This window comes from Garra rufa, chromosome 3 (genome assembly GCF_049309525.1).
Source record: "Garra rufa chromosome 3, GarRuf1.0, whole genome shotgun sequence".
Classification (NCBI taxonomy): Eukaryota; Metazoa; Chordata; class Actinopteri; order Cypriniformes; family Cyprinidae; genus Garra; species Garra rufa.
The window spans coordinates 21,713,898-21,731,436 of record NC_133363.1 but is presented as its reverse complement, the minus strand read 5'-3'; the positions used below and the strand labels follow the sequence as shown (position 1 = coordinate 21,731,436).

General features: G+C 36.5%; 1 protein-coding gene across 3 annotated transcripts in view; it reads right to left on the bottom strand.

Annotated features, from left to right (window-relative positions):
* pcdh7b (protocadherin 7b) overlaps positions 1-17,539 on the bottom strand; it is a 129,118-nt gene that overhangs the window by 60,851 nt on the left and 50,728 nt on the right. The gene's annotated exons all lie outside the window — the stretch shown is intronic.

Here is a 17,539-nt window from a genome sequence, read left to right as displayed (position 1 = left end):
CTCACATGAACAAAAAATGGTAGGATAGTACGTTTAATGCCCACAGGAGTAAGTACAGATGCCACACTTGGCATTGCGGTTTAAATATAGCGGCGGAGGTCTGAAGGACGTCAAAGTCTCCTTGTGTGGTTTACTTTATAGCAAAAACAGGACAAGAGGAGCAAGTATGGTCCCGATGGGAGATAGAATGGAACACATGGCTACAGGCTAATAAACAAGTGCATGGATCCACACACACATTTTTCAAAGTAACTAAAGAACAAATAGGTGAAAGGATGCACACAGGAGTAATAAACTGGTACACGGAGACTCGTGCGAATTTGTGCTCTGCGCTCAGGACCTTTGATTTTCTTCCTCTCTGGTTGTCTCAATTGAGAAATGGCACAAAAGACAGCACGATCGGAGGAGATGACTGACAGTGGGCCGGGAGAGAGATAAATTCTTTTGGTTTGTGCTGAGATCCAGCAAAAAAGAAAGCAGGGAGACAAATTAAACTAGGAAGGACATGAAGTCTACTTGATATGCTTTATTTCAATCAAGCGATGAACTATTTTTGTGTTTTCTTGTTATCAAAGCGAAACGTCTCGCTACAGTGGTATACTGATACCCTTTAGAACTTTGTAAATGGGAAAATGAATTTGTTGTCCCGATTTAACTGGCTGGGTTAAACAAGAAGAGGACTTTTTGTCCTTCATATCCCAATGAAATACACTGAGATAAGGGATACATATGGGCTCTGAGCTAAATGAGTGGCTGGAAGAGCGGGAGAAAATGAGAGCACGAGAGAAAGAGAGCGAGAGAGAGAGAGAGAGAGCTGAAAGGTGGAAATTAAATTTTGATAATTTAACTAGCATTGGAGCCTTGTAATTAAACCATTGACTCTTCCTGTCTGGGTAAGTGAAAGCAGAGGCAAAAAAGAGGAGAAGACAATGGAGGAGAAGTGATCCCTCCACCGTCCCATCATTCTTTCTGTGTCTCATTCTCCAGCCTATTACTTACTCAAATTATCCTACACTGATCGCCAGTGCTGTTTAGAATGTGTGTGTGCTGCGTGTTGAAACATAATTCAAGACAACTCAACAGAAAAGAAACCTGTTATTGTTTATGACGGTCATGACAGAAAAGGGACATTTCTTAGGTTTTCTTAATTATAAATAAATGCAATTAAAATGAAATATTTGTTAAACAAAACTATAATATTATGTTAAGTTCAATCAAAGCTAAAGAAATTAAACTTCAACAAAAAATTTAAAATAATACAATAAATCAAATAATAAATGTAAAAAATAAAAATAAAAAGATCATGCTTAAATTATAACATTTACTTTTATACAGTATAACAACAAGCCCTGATACTGTATTTCCATCCACCAAGGAAACCTTGGTCTGAAAAGGTTGCAGACCCCAGCTCTAAATAAATATAAACACTAAATATAAATATAAATATTCTAACCGCAGCAAAAGTTCGGCTGATGTATTAAATAGACACTAACAAAGCAGCAGCGTCTCTAAGTGTTTGCCTCTGGCCCTCTCCCCGCTGCCCCACTTCCTGTCACTGCACATTTTCTTTCAGGAATATTAAACAAGATGGAGCACCATCATTCACTCCTCTTTTTCTTTCCAACTCGCTGCCTTTCAGACTGAGTGGCCTAACACTCATCATTACTCCAAATTGTCCCTTTAATTTGACACGTCGCCATAGTCTTGGCATTTGTATTCTGTCAGGTTAGTAGGGCCTGCCTTTCAATGTAAAGAGTGCACACACACCCACATTAACGCACACACAGAAATGGCCATTCAATGTCTATGCATTTATAATGAACACGCATATGCACATATCCAAGTTTCATTCATATTTCTCTAACATGCCCTTGAACAAAATATCTCCAAATTGAGAGATGAGAGAGTCTGTCATCCACTGATGACCAGTAAAACTTGCTTTGTCATCACACGCCTAAAATATTCGAATAACACTAAAGAAGCCACATGCACGCATTTGGCATTCATTCTTATGCTGCGTTAATTTATTTATTTATCTTCTTCATTTCTCTGGCTAATGTAGAGATCTTGGCAATAAATCATGTTTCCATGTAATTACAATCAACATTCAACAAATGAATTGAAATAAATATTCATGGGCTAAAAATTTCACTTTGGATAGTCAAACATTTGTTGCATAATTAAATAGAAGCCCACAGGGGGTCTCGCTATTGCACTGAAATAACGGATCAAAATGATGTTTATGTATCAAAGCTCCATTCTCTCTCTCTCTACCTCCAAAATGAAATGGCTGCCTCTGCAGCTAAGTGTGACAGCAATCAAAGTCCCACGCTGAAGAGTTGAGGCTTAAATTACCCACAAATGAACTGAACTTTAGATAAATTGGTAGATTGTGGCATTATGCTTGGTGCAAATGCAATTTTCAAATATAAGAGTCAATGAATGTCATGCATGAAGAATGGCGAGATGGGAAAGTGGTTGGCCATGCGAATATAGATAGATTGGTTTATTGATTGAGCATTGATTGGCTGGGCTTCCCTACCGTGGAAGCTTTATGAAGGACGGATTTAATTAAATCTTGCACATACATTTGTATGTTCATCCTTTTGTGCCATTTCTAGTCATCCTATGTCTGAACGGCTGTAAGACCCCCTGATGAGATGCACATGGCTTTCATTTCTACTGTAAACGTACCCTTTGTCATCTTCTTTGCAAAAAAAATGGAGGTCAGGTTCTGGCCATGTCTGACCGCTGGTTGCTTAACTGCAAAATGTGTCCCTATTTATTTGAATTCACTCTATATACATATATGTCTTATTAGCAGTGTGTGTAATTATTATGATAAATAAAGAGAGATCTATGAGGCAATACATGCTAAATATTAAATGTGCAGTGATGGAAACTGAAGTGCTATTCAAATGCCATGCAACAAGAATACCTGTAATTTTAGGGGGGTTCATCAGCGTAGGTGGCAATACTGTTTTAAAAACCCCAGCAGAATACCCAGTGGATTTGCATTCATTTCAAAAGTAACTCTATTCTGTAAACAAGCTCATTTTCTGTCTCTCTTTTCATTTTTTGAAGAAAGTGTGTGTGTGTTTGCATATCTTGGGTGTATGTGGGTAGTGGAATGACCTATATCCATGAACCACGAAGAGCAGTGGTTTAGCCAAAAACACAAACTCTAAAGCCTCCTGTGTCTTTCTGCAATCAAGCAGACAAGAGAGGAAAGGAGAAGATAACACTAGATGAGATAGAGTACAGCGAAGACAGGAAGAAAATGCAACTTGTGTGGTTAGTGTGGTGGATGTGCTTGATGTAGTTAATATCGTAAAGAAAAACATTAATCAGTCATTGGTGTCTAGACGTGATGGCCTTGTGCTGGAACCTGTAATTAACCTCTGTTCAAATTTTCATAAGCACCCTGAGGGTGAACCACAGAGTGCTATCTGATCAAGCTGCCACTGTACAAAACAGCCCAAAGGTAACGCTACCGTAAGTCAAAATAACCTGTAAATCAGCTCTAGAATGAGCTTCAGGTTGTGTACACGCAAATTATCATAGTTAGGGTGAATGCATAACTAAAAACAAGCCTACCACCAGTGAGAGATAATCATGTAGATGTTTTGATCTGGATACAACACAACACGAATGTGATGTTAACAAGTCTGAACAACTGCTGATCTAAATCTCAGTTTTTATTCTGACTCACTTAAAATTTTTACATCAAAAAGCGTCATAATTTAGAAGCAACAGGCTATTTTCTGTCCTGTTTTGATGCTTGGTTTGAATAGGTGTGATGGATTGTAGACTCAGAAGTAAACAGCCACTTCTATGATTGGCTAACAGTTGTGTATGTTTGACAGCCTACAACCTTCATAGATGTAAGCTGCTATGCTTTATGTTTAAAAAGCATTAATGCTCAGCACATACTGTACCAAAGATCTGTAATAACAGACAAAGCAATCATGATCACGTAACAAAAACAGTTATTCACACTTGCGTGAATATTATTGTCAGATCCAGTATTGCATCAGTATAAGCTGTTTTTAGACTAACAAAGAATGTGTTGAGTTCTGAAACTGAGTTTTTATAACACAATATGTCAAAAGATAAAGGGAATTTTGATTTCTCAATTCATGACCCCAGGATTATAGGATATTGAGAAATATACCTGTTGAAACATATTTTCCATGTGCCTATTTTCCCACACCCAATGGAAACTTTCCCAGTGAAGTCAGTTATGTATTTGCAACAGTCAAATGTGCAAACAGTCAACAGTTCAAAAGCTGTTTTTTTTTCCCCCTATGATCATAAATTTATATAAATGATTACACTGTTAAAATGCAGTAACCTGCAATTATCACCTTAAGAAGCTCTTTTTAGTTATTAGTTTAGATTTATTAGTGCAGCCTAATAGATGATTCAGTGGTGTTAAGTAATGTTTCATTTCAGTAAAATCTTTTAAAAGACCACATGAAGAACATTTTAGGTTTAAAAAAGCATTATCTAGATGGACTGGTTATGATTTAATATGACTGTAAAATAACTACATTATAGGTTACACTTACAATGTTTATTTTATAGGTCATATCCAGTTGAAATATACCTTTAAGCTAACAATTTACAAATTATATTAAATAACATGTATACATGTGTCAGCATTAATCTGTGTACAAACCCCTATAATGGTTCCTAGCTGGACATTTTTCAGAATTTTCAGGATTTTTATAAATCTTGATAAGACGGAAAAATCATGTACGCTCTCTCGAGCACTAAACCTCTCAAGTCTAAAAGGGAGCGCAACACGTTAAGAAAGGAATGTGTATGTGTGTTTAAAAGACTAACAGAGCCCCTGGTGAGGAGGTCAGGTAGTTTTGTTTATCCTGGAGCTTGGGGAGGCTCAGGTGTCTGCTTTGTCTTAAGGGATGACTGGCGCTGGTCAAGCTTCATTTCTCTTCAGCCTTCCTGCCTATGAGGACCTCCAGATGGGTTCTGGACCTCCTGAGACCTACTGGAGTTAAGCCAGGTCTGAGGTCTCTCTGGCAAGGCATATATCAACACACCTCGCTGCAGGCGCTGAAAACTTCCAGGGCAGATTTTACCACTGGACCACTTCCCTCAGCAGAGTGTACTTTTGATATCTTACCCAAGACTGTTGTGTTTCAGTCGACCGGTCTGACTCTGAGGGACCCCTGAACACATTTAAACTGAGCCACAGCAAACATTAAACAGTTTGGCCACTTTTGAGGCCGGCCTTTGATTGCAGTCCACATGTCTATACAGCTTTATACGAAGGGCTCTTTAATCACTTTTAACCCATCAACTGCCCTCTTCGTGGACAAGCCTCAAACTAAACTGATCAGCACTTCAAGAGTATTATTTTACAAAGAAATATAAAGCACTCACACACACTAAAAAAAAACATTTTCTTTCTCCTTTCTTATCCTTTTCGTCTGAAGTTCTTCAGATAAAACCTTCAGAGTACATCTTGGTGAACGTCAACTGGCTGCCTTTAAATGTAATCCTTTTCGAAGGCACTGAGGCATAGATATCTTACCTGGCCTGATCATTCATTCATTCATCTATCCATTTTTTCTTGTCATCCACTCCACCTCACACTCTCGGCAACGGCATAGTGATGCATCACTTCTTGCCGTTCCAGTCCATTTCCTCTCAGGCCAACTTCGCCTTTCCACATGCCAAGTGTTCCAGATGTTCGTGCCTTTGCCAAACAAAACACTGAGGATGTTAGTCACTGTAGTGAAATTAGCCGCCCTTGTTTATCAGCGTTCATACATTCTTAATCAAGAAGGCAGCATTTATATGTGGAGCAGAGAGCCTACCATTCATCAAAACTTCACTTGTTTCTGGAATTTTCTTTTATATATCCGCAAATAAAGCACTGTTTCAGTGTGCCTTTTTAAAAATATTTTTTTTTGCTCTTCTTCTAGTCGAAAATTGAGGAGCGGTGCTGCCTCGGTCTCTTTAACCCCTTAAGCTCTGGCCACGCCCTAGGACCCACCGGTGGGTCCGCAGGGGGGTCATCGTATTATTTTTAAAAAATCTATTAATTGTTAAGCACAAAACTAGACATATATGGTATTTTTTGAAAGCTTAGAACCTCTGCTTTCTTGCGAATCCAATGATATTTGCATTAATTTTACATTAAAAAAAAAAATACAGTCTAAATTTGTTATTGCGCAACCTCCCCCCCCCCTCGAGAAAATCAGACAAATAATGATGTTTCATATTTATGGCACACAAACTCACTAAAAATAGACAAGTCATATATCAAATGAAAGCTCTTACTCTCAGGAATATAAATATGTGCTTCACTTCACAGATTTTTCACATTACAGTAAAATATCGAAGAATAATTTCAAAAGAATCACGAAAACTGAAATGACTCCTGTGAACAAGCAAACTTTTGCATCATATTTCTGCACTGATAACTACATCTGTGCTCACATACTAGCCTAAAATCCTATATCAACTTTTAGCTTAGGTTGTTTTCTTCAAAATGAGACCATTTCTGTCAGTTTATTCCGAAGTATATGGGTAGGGCGCCCTTTGGTGTGTCTACTGCTTTCAGAAATTGAAAAAAAATTACTAATGCAAAAGCACAATCGGAGATTCTTTTGCCTCCTTTCAGTCAAAGCTAAATAACTTTTGCTTGGAAGATGTTATCAACAAAATTCTTTTTTCTCGTGTTTCCTGCCACCTTGTGGAATCAAAAGAAACTTTCTGCTGGGAAATAGACCAAACAGGTCCTAAATTACAGACTTCTAAATATCAACTAAAATCTCTTCAGCTCTGGCCACTCCCTTGGACCCACCGACGGGTCCACGGGGGGGGGTCATCGTATTATTTTTTTTAAATCTATGAACTGTGAAGCACAAAACTAGACATATATGGTATTTTTTGAAAGCTTAGAACCTCTGCTTTCTTGCGAATCCCATGATATTTGCATTAATTTTACATAAAAAAAAAAAATACAGTCTAAATTCGTTATTGCGCAACCTCCCCCCCCCCTCGAGAAAATCAGACAAATAATGATGTTTCATATTTATGGCACACAAACTCACTAAAAATAGACAAGTCATATATCAAATGAAAGCTCTTACTCCCAGGAATATAAATATGTGCTTCACTTCACAGATTTTTCACATTACAGTAAAATATCGAAGAATAATTTCAAAAGAAACACAAAAACTGAAATGACTCCTGTGAACAAGCAAACTTTTGCATCATATTTCTGCACTGATAACTACATCTGTGTTCACATACTAGCCTAAAATCCTATATCAGCTTTTAGCTTAGGTTGTTTTCTTTAAAATGAGACCATTTCTGTCAGTTTATTCCGAAGTATATGGGTAGGGCGCCCTTTGGTGTGTCTACTGCTTTCAGAAATCAAAAATGAATAATGTAAAAGCACAATTGGAGATTCCTATGCCTCCTTTCAGTCAAAGCTAAATAACTTTTGCTTGGAAGATGTTATCAACAAAATTCTTTTTTCCTGTGTTTACTGCCACCTAGAGGAATCAAAAGAATCCTCCTAAAGGAACATAGACCTAACTGGTCCTTATTTACAGACTTCTAAATAACAACTAAATTAAAACAATAATAATTTTTCTTACTTTTTCTTTGTGTTTATGACAATATTGTAAAAATATGAAATCCAAAATATGCAATATTTTACCCATGTTTTAAAACACTGAATATTTCCTGTCAAATGAGACCATTTTTATCAATTTATTCCAAAGTATGTGGTTAGGGCGCTCTTTTAAGTTCAGGTGTGTCTACTGCATTCAAAAAAAAAAAAAAAGAGAATTAAAGGAGACTCCAATGCCTCATTTCAGTCAAAGCTAAATAACTTTTGCTTGGAAGATGTTATCAACAAAATTCTTTTTTCCCGTGTTTACTGCCACCTAGTGGAATAAAATGAGACCTCTTGCAGGAACATAGACCAAACTTTTCCTAATTTACAGATATATACATAAAAAAAATAATAAAAAATATATATAAAAATCTGACTTTTTGACTGTGTTTATGACAATATTACAAACATATACAATACAAAATATGCAAAAATTTACTCATGTTTTAAAATTCAGAAAGTTTCCTGTCAAATGAGACCATTTTTATCAATTTATTCCAAAGTATGTGGTTAGGGCGCTCTCTTAAATTCTGGTGTGCCTAACTCTGAAAAAAATCCAAAATATGCTGCAGAGCTTAAGGGGTTAAGCCTCCTCAGGTACATCTTATTCTGGGTTTTATGATTGTGGTATCCTAAAACTCTACAAAACTCTGTGGTGTTGTTCCCAAAAGTCAGATTATTCCTGTTATTGTCCCCATTTGGAGGAAGGATGGGTTGCATTCTGCATGAGTGCTTGAAAAAGCGGAGGAAACATTTTCGGTCGATGGACCTGCCAGTTAAAATAACCTTTCTCTACTCCACCTTTGCATTCGCCTTATCATTCCCATTAACATTTCAGAACTCGCATTAACATTCCTGACGAGAACTGAAAAGATGAAGGGGAAGAAGCACAGACAGATGGGAACCTCAAAACATTTCTCTCTGCTCTTTTCTTAAAATCCTAGCTAAACTTTTAATTGCTCTTTAAGCGGCGGATTAAGCCAGAACATATTCCGAAGGGATGACGTGACGGCTTCAAAGGCTTAGCCGACCTCTGACCTTCACTCCATGAGAAGGAACAATACCTCCAGGGTGTTGCTTCGCACTCCAGATCCCAAACATACTTCTCTAGTGTTTATTTTTAGACAGTTTAATGATAAATAAACACCACAGACATTTTACACCGGCACATTTTGTCTTGATTCATGACACTACACAAATAATGGAATTTGGGTGCATTGTCTGCTCTTTGTTTTCGAAAAATTCGAAATGTGTTTTTCTCTCTATCATGTTTTTTTAAATCTTGTCCCCAATATTTCTCTCTGTCAGGAGTGAAAGGGATATGCAGTTTCCTGTTCTGGTGCCGAATATCTAACCTCATCGGGGCAAATCCATTATCATCGCAAGCTGAAATGGATTACGGTCTCAGGTATCCATCAAACTTACAAAAATGCTTTCAGGTGCCTTTCCTAACAGGATAATGTAGGAAAGTTGAACTCCATTTCAACTTTGCAACGCACACACAAACAAACAAGCACATGATCATCTAACTCACGGACAGCCAGGCTTTGACTTGCGTGATCACGTTACAAACAATTTCAGACGATCTCCTTCAGCTCAAAGGACACTATCTTCACCCTTCTTGTGTGTCCCCGCATCCGTCAATCATCGGTCAATGACATTGCGCTACAAGAAGCGTGCAGGACTCACTGAGACTGCGAGCAGTCAATCTGACAACTGACCCACTAATGTCACTAAATGACAGGCGTAATCGCCACAGCTACGGTAGTCTGGGGTGACAGAGGCCTAAGAGTCAGCAAAAGCACAGGCTGTAAACAACCTGAGGGTGGACGGGATATCGTAACTCGGACCATGTGGTGCGCTGCCGTAGAGGGAGTGCCATCTCTCCCGAGCAAATATCTGGCAGCGTAATAAAAAAATCCACACAGTCTGAGGAGAGAAATGACAAAACAGAGCATGTGTTCACACCTCAGCTGGATTATGATTGACACATGACTGCTCTAACAAAGCACAGAGTGCTGTTCCCTGGCAGGCCGCATTATCTACATCATAAGCACTAGTCTATTAAATACATCTGCAAACAGTGAAGCTGTCAAGATGGCAAATAATACATTACAGTGATACATATTTTAGGGATTGTGAAAAATGTGCCGTTTCAGAGAAAATATTTAACCTGCTGAGTGGAAATGTGAGCAGGAAGAAGAAGAAACTGAGACGATATCATGGATGACTACAACATAGCTGGTGTTACAGAAAATAAACAAGGATTTACAGTAATTGTGTGAGCAACATGTATAGCCCTATTTAGGGTTTAGGGAAGTTTGTTTTAATCCTGTCTCAATCAAACATACATGTGTTGTTCTCACATAACCTCAATCAAAATTACAAAACAAATTATCTACAGTTTTCAATCTATTCTCATCCGGAATGTCTACAATTGTGAAAATTGTATTTTTACAACACTTCTGCTTATTTATTTTGACCTTCATTGAATACTGTAACTAAACAAACATTTCTTGTTGCAACAGTTTGTGTTCATAAAATGTTCATAGAAATAGAATTAAATTACTAAAGGGATCAATCACAGACTGTCACCTTACAATGTTACAAAGATTTCTATTTCAAATAACTGATCTTTTGAATTTTCAGTGCATGTATCATGGTTTTCATAAAATATTAAGCAGCACAATTTCAGCTGTTTCAAATATTAGAATGGTTTCTGAAGGATCTTGTGACACTGAAGACTGGGAGTAATGGATGAAGAAATTCAACTTTGCCATCACAGGAATAAATTACAGTTTTAAAAATATATAAAATAGACAGTTATTACAGATTTTAACTGCACAGTTATTAAACATACAGTTATAGTAATAAACACTTATTTTGTATTCTAATAGTGTCACAGTATTACTATTTATACTGTTTTTTGATCAAATAAATGACTTAAAAATAAAGCAGCCTCTTTGTTTGTACTTTTACTTGGTATATGTTAATTTTAATGGGTTTCATGATGCTCGCTTAGTAAAATCTTAAAATATCCCAATTCTATTTGAATCATAAACATCCGCTTTTTTAATAACTGTATCCCAGATGTTGTTTAGAAAAACAAAAATAGCATTCACTTTAGTTTCAATACTTTATAATAGTCGCAGTAGTGAATTATACCATCATCTATGAACAATTTGTCAGATTATGATCAACATGCAATGTTTCATACTCTCCATTTTGATCTTCTGTAGATGTATTTTTCGTTCTCTAGATGGTTTAAACGAGCAGTAAATGTATGTCATTAACAAGATGACTATCCAAATAAGCTCATTTGGGTTTCAAATCTCTGCTGCGCATATTTTTCTTCTGTTGCGCGTCCTTGTATTGTTCTTTTATTCTCATGGTGCTAAACTAACAAACAAACACGTTTAGTGCCCTGGCTTCCCAACAGAACACATAATAATGTGTAAAGACAGACTGAAATGGTGGGAAAAAGAGTGAGCGAGACGAGGCTTGGCATACTAATACGATTTAAACTTCTAAAAATCACAAACCCCTCAAAGGATGTTTTGTCAAATGTAACTCATTTCTGTGTGTGCCCCCTCAGTTACACATGCACACATATGTTTCACGTTTTTCTAAACTGTTTTATTTTCTTTCCTTTACCTTTTTTCACTCACTTGATTTCCTGTGTAGCAGAGGACCTTTCGGTGGACTGAGGCAAAAGAAGGCGTTTATCGTGAATAAATCAATGTCAATGTGACAGAAAAGCAAAACTCCATTTCCGGGGGCTGTGGACACATTACTCAAAACATCCCTGCCGTGTCACCCTCAAACATACACACATACATACGCTCGCACGTTGTCATTGCCGCGTCCTTCATCAATAGACTGACTCCCCTGTTTAGATAGAACAGGCCATTTGTGAGTCTCAGCCCAGGTCCAGAAGACAATTATGATAGCTGCGATTAAGAAAACAATTATTCCAGAGAAGTAATTATCCTCTAATGTTTGAACAAACAGAAGCAGAGAGTGAGAGAGAAAAAGAAAGAGCCCAAGGCCATGTGAGATTAGCCTGGTGTTCACACTGTGATGGCCATTACATACAGGGGAGGTGAATAAGTGATCAAACTACTGATGTTACAATATAACACACAAATACATGCACACACGCAAATATAAACGGCCCACAGGTAACGTGACTCAACAAACACGGCTGTTCCTACGCAATGCAAAAATATGCATATATTCATAACAAACACCTCGGAAGTGCTATTTTCTGTCCTTGATGCTAATTTCAATTGTCACATTTAAAAAAATAACAAAAAATCACTTGCATTTTTAAGTAAAACAGATGCAGTGGGAAAGAAATCCCAGCACTCCAGAAGTTAAATGCAATTAGTCCAGTAAATGTTAAAAGAAGAAGAAAAAAAAAAAAAAAAACTAAATAATTAATAATAATAAATGAAATTAATAAAAACTAGATGAAAGGATGTTATCTACAGTTGTTTTGCATAAGAGTGAATGCGAATGAACACAAAAAAAATGTATCTGGGTTTGGCTCTTGTCCAGACAAATCCTATGAGTTCCCCTTTGGCCCTGAGGAAAATTGAAAAACATAACAAAAAAAATATATATATAATATCATTTGAGAGCTATAGCGCTAAAGTGCCTCCTTTTTACGGACAAGGTCAATTTTCTCTACGAGCTGTAATGAGAGCGTGTCTCTTTACACAATCAACAAACTTCACACACGCAATGCAGATTAATTAAAGGTGAAGTGTTTTTTTTTTCCTCTCTCTCTATCTTAAGATACGTTCTTTTATTCCAGTTAAATGCGCAGAAACACGTATAAGTAAGCCAATCGAAGGCTGAATTCCAAAACAGTATACTGTATATAAGTAGGTTCAAAGTTCAGGGTCAGTACTTTTTATCTTTCTTTGAAAGAAATTAATACTTTTATTCAGCAAGGATGTGTTAAATTGACAAAAAGTGATAGTAAAGGCTTATATTGTTAGAAAAGATTTCTATTTTGAATAAACACTGTTCTTTTGAACTTTTTTCATTAAAGAATTCTGAAAAAGCATCACAGGTTCCAAAAAAAAAAAAAAAAAAAAAATCCTTAAATGCATACCTCGGGTCTTTAGTGACCCCGGACGTCATTCACTACCCTCTCCCTCCTTATTTATTTATTTTTTTTTTTTTTTAAGTTTGACATCAACTTTCTTAGTATCTATTATGAACAATATAACAAGAAAAAAAATAACTAAATATAAAAGAATATCTGTTTTCTGATTATTATTATTATTTTTTTTAAATAAAAAAAGTGTATAGGGTCGCTAGAGACCCGAGGTGTTTAATAGTGTAAGTATATTTTTTGTGCGCAAAAATAAAATATCTGATGACTCAATATATGCATATCACCTTTATTCCTCGAGGTGGCACTGTTTAATGGACAATAATGACATGATGTTTCACTCATAACTATTGCAGGCATAAAACAAAAGAATATTATCAGCAAAAAATATGTGACAATATATAGAATTGTATTGACTTTATCTAACCAAAAATATTAAAATAAATTTAGTTTTTAGTAAACATTCATTATTTTTATGATTCCATTTATTTCCACTACAGTTCTTCCCTGTCCTCCTCTCTTTATGCATTGACTGTATGGCTGGCAAGTAATAAAGAATCTCTCGTAGCGCTGAGATGGCGGGTGTAAGTGAGGCTTCAGATGGCTGGAGCTTCTTTCAACAATTTCACTGGCCACAAAGACACCAAATATCTCATCTCCACTGCTCGCCTGTCTTCATTCCTTTCAAACAGGCATCTACGAGCTGGGCGAGATTTAGTTTCTCCAAAGATAGAAGGATAGCAGCTCTACACATCAGCCTGCTTCAAAGGGAGGTGCTATCAGACCCTGCCATCGCCATGGCAATGACGAAGATACCGATCCTAATCCCCATGTAAAAATGAAAACCCCCCGAGTGCCCGTGGGACTTCTTCGAGTACACTTCGCATCTCTGGCTCTCTCCCTCTTCTCTGTCTCTCTCCATTCGAGATCTGAGTCACTAAGATTAAAATGTACCTTAGCGCGCTCTCGTTTGCACTTTTTCTAATTGAAATATCGGGAGTGAACTTTTGTGTGGCTTTGGAGTTGTTGCTCTTAGGAAGCTGTCATTTTGTACCGATCTGGGATCAGCCTCTTATCCTGGTAAACAAGATAAAAACAGGTAACTGGAAATCATACAGGGCGACTGGATTTGTTTGAGTGGTAAATGTGTGGCTTCCATGTTGTCACTCTGTTGAGTTGACTCAATAGCTCCTTGCCTGAGGGCTACGGAGAGTCAAACGTATTATTAGCAGCGTAAAAACATCCCTGGGGCCAGCTAAACAAATAAGACACACACGCGATCCTGGAAAGACAAGAGCAAGACAAATGTCAGAAAGAGAGAATTTCAAGATGAACTCACAGTACTTTTCCTGGGTTTCATAAAGTTACACAAACTGATAATGTTTGTTTTCGATAAGATTTGCATCGTATTAAAATAGACATTCTAAGCTTTCTGCAGATATATGTCTTGTGTTTGTGTGACAAGGATTCGCAAAGTTACAATTCGTTTTTAAATGCGTTTCAGACTGTACGCCACTGAGAGAGAAGACAGAACGTGCATCCTGTTAGTTTTTTTTCATTTTGCAAAAAGCACACTATTTTGTTTTTATTGTGAGCATAAAAAATAAAAGTAGACACCTTACAGTATCGAATGATATATATCACTTATCTGTGTGACCAAAGTTGACAGAGCATTTTTAGTGTCTTTTGCGCTGATCTTAAAAAAAAATGAGCTTGTCTCGCCGGCGTGACCGTCGACCCCAGAGGGTTAAAGACAGGTACGAGAGTGCCTTCTTTATATATATATATATATATATATATATATATATATATATATATATATATATATATTTTTTTTTTTTTTTTTTTAATCAAGTTTAAAACACGTGTCAGGTTCTTAGAAATGTACACTTAGCATTCTTGTTGATCTCAAATGGTTTTTACATTAATATATAAAACATATTTTCTTTACACTTTGAATTCTTATTTCAAAATAATTTCATTAATGTTTGATATCAGGTCAACTGAAATAAGTTATTTGGTGTAGGATTTACTTTTACAATTTTCAAGTAAAAATTTTCTAGTAATACATTGAGGTAAACATGATTTTAAAGACTGCACTCTTAAAAATAAAGGTGCTTTAAAAGGTTCTTCACAGCGATGCCATAGAAGAACCATTTTTTGTTCCAAGAAGAACCATTTAATCTGAAGAACCTTCTTTCACCACAAAGAACCTTTTATGAAACAGAAAGGTTCTTCAGATGTGTGAACTAGTATTTTGTTGTAAAATGTACTCCAATAATCTTTGTTTTATTTACTACTAGTAAAAAGTTTGTTACATTACACTGTTTTACATATTGCACTGTTAAGATGAATTATTTAGTTAGCTATTTAATTCAAATTTATATGGTAACACTTTACAATATGGTTCATTAGGTAACATTAGCTAGCTACATTAGTTGAAATAAGAATGAACAATACTTTTACAACATTTATTAATCTTACTTAATGTTGATTTCAGCATTTACTAATGGATTAAAAGTTGCGTTTGGTAACATTAGTTAAATGATTACTCCACTTCCAAAAAAAAAGTCTTCATAATTTACTCACTCCCAATGTCAACCAAGAAGTTCATGTATTTTTTTTTTCTTCAGTCGCAAACAATTATGTATCCATATAGTGGACTTCAATGCAGTTTCAGAGCAGCTTCAAAGGGCTCTGCACAATCCCAGCCAAGGAATGAGGGTCTTATCTAGCAACACGTTTGTTATTTTCTAAACAAATGTATAATTTGTATACTTTTTAACCTCAAATGCTTATCTTGTCTAGTTCTGCGGTTCAATACAGTTAGGGTATGTCGAAAAACTCCCATCTCGTTTTCTCCTCACACTTCAAAATCATCCTGCATCACGGTAGAAGTAGCGACGTAAAATTTACAAATGCAGAGCTAGACAAGATGAGCATTTGTGGTTAAAAAGTCTATAAATATTAATTTATTTGCAAAAATGACTGATGGTTCATCTAGATAAGACCCTTATTCCTCAGCTGGGATCATTTAGAGCCCTTTGAAGCTGCATTAAAACTGCATTTTTAACCTTCAATCCGTTGAGCACCATTGAAGTCCTCTATATGGAGAAAAATCTTGGAATGTGTTCCTCAAAAAACAAAATTTCTTTGCAACTGAAGAAAGACATGAATATCTTGGAAGACATGAGGGTGAGTAAATTATCATGAAATGTTTAATCTGGAAGTGGAGTAATCCTTTAATGCACTGTGAACTAACATGAACAAACAATGAACGACTGTTTATTGTTTGTTCATGTTAGTTCATAAATTATCAAATGACACCTTATTGTAAAATGCTACCTTATACAAGTTCTTTCTGGTCCTCGAATCAAATTACCTGAGAGGAATGCAATATTCTAGTGATATTGGAACTCCAACTGTTTCACCATTTCATTCAGCTGTATCTTATGATTGATAATTCCATTTCATATTATTTATTTATTTTTCATTTATATTTGTTTATGCTGTTTTACTCTAAAATTTGAAAACCCCTCCCCTTGAATATTCCACACAGTCTTACCCATTAGACCCGACCATAGCCAGCTGCTCTATAGGCCACTGAGAGATCCAACAGGTTGACAGGTTAATGGCCAAATGGACGAGAACAACTAGGTTGATCAAATGACAAAAGGGCCTTGCTGGCCAAGTAGACCGAAGAGAGATATGAACAGAGATAGACAGATAGACAGAGAGAAAGGTAAAATGTTCCACTACAGGTAATCACAATAAATTTGGTAACCTGAGATGAAGGAAACAAGCATCGGATAGTTTGAGCATACACACACACACACACACACACACACACACACACACACACACACACACACACACACACACACACACACACACACACACACACATGTTGGGTTTACATGTTTTATGGGGACATTCCATAGGCGTAATGGTTTTCATACTGTACAAACCGTATTTTCTATGGCCCTACACCTACCCTACACCTAAACCTAGCCCTCACAGGAGATTGTGCAAACTTTTACTTCCTCAAAAAAACTCATTGTGCATGATTTATAAGCCTGTTTCCTCATGGGGACCTGAGAAATGTCCCCACAAGGTCAAAATCTTCTGGTATTCCTATCCTTGTGGGGACATTTGGTCCCCACAACGTGATGAATACCAGGTACACACACACACACACACACACACACACACACACACACTATCATGTGCATGTTAATGTTAAGTACGGGCCAGCTAGGTTATTATGATTTATATTTATTAATTAAAAAAGACATTATGAAATATCATATGATGTACTCTTGATGTACACTACAGATGTAAAATGGGCAAATTAAGACATTTGTAAAATGGCAAATTTTAATTAATAAATTATGGTTTAACGCGTTCCTTGAGGGAACTAAATTGAACTATCCAAATCAATGCCTGGACATGTGAATAAAATGTCAGTAAACACATTTAATTGACCAATTGTGGTTTTAAAAAATGTGGCTTGCGTTGAGCTTGTGTGTTACAACACGCTTTGAACTTGACAAGCAGGTTTCTTTACCAAATCAAACGCGCCGACATTTACTCACACGCACACGCTTATCCTCTATTTCTTTGACAACACACATCAAGAGCAAAGACAGCGCATGCTGCACTTCTGAAATTACTATAATGAGGCATTGAATGGGGGTTAACACAGCTATGTTAACGCTACCCGTCACGACTCGCCTGAATATCAAAGAAAAGGC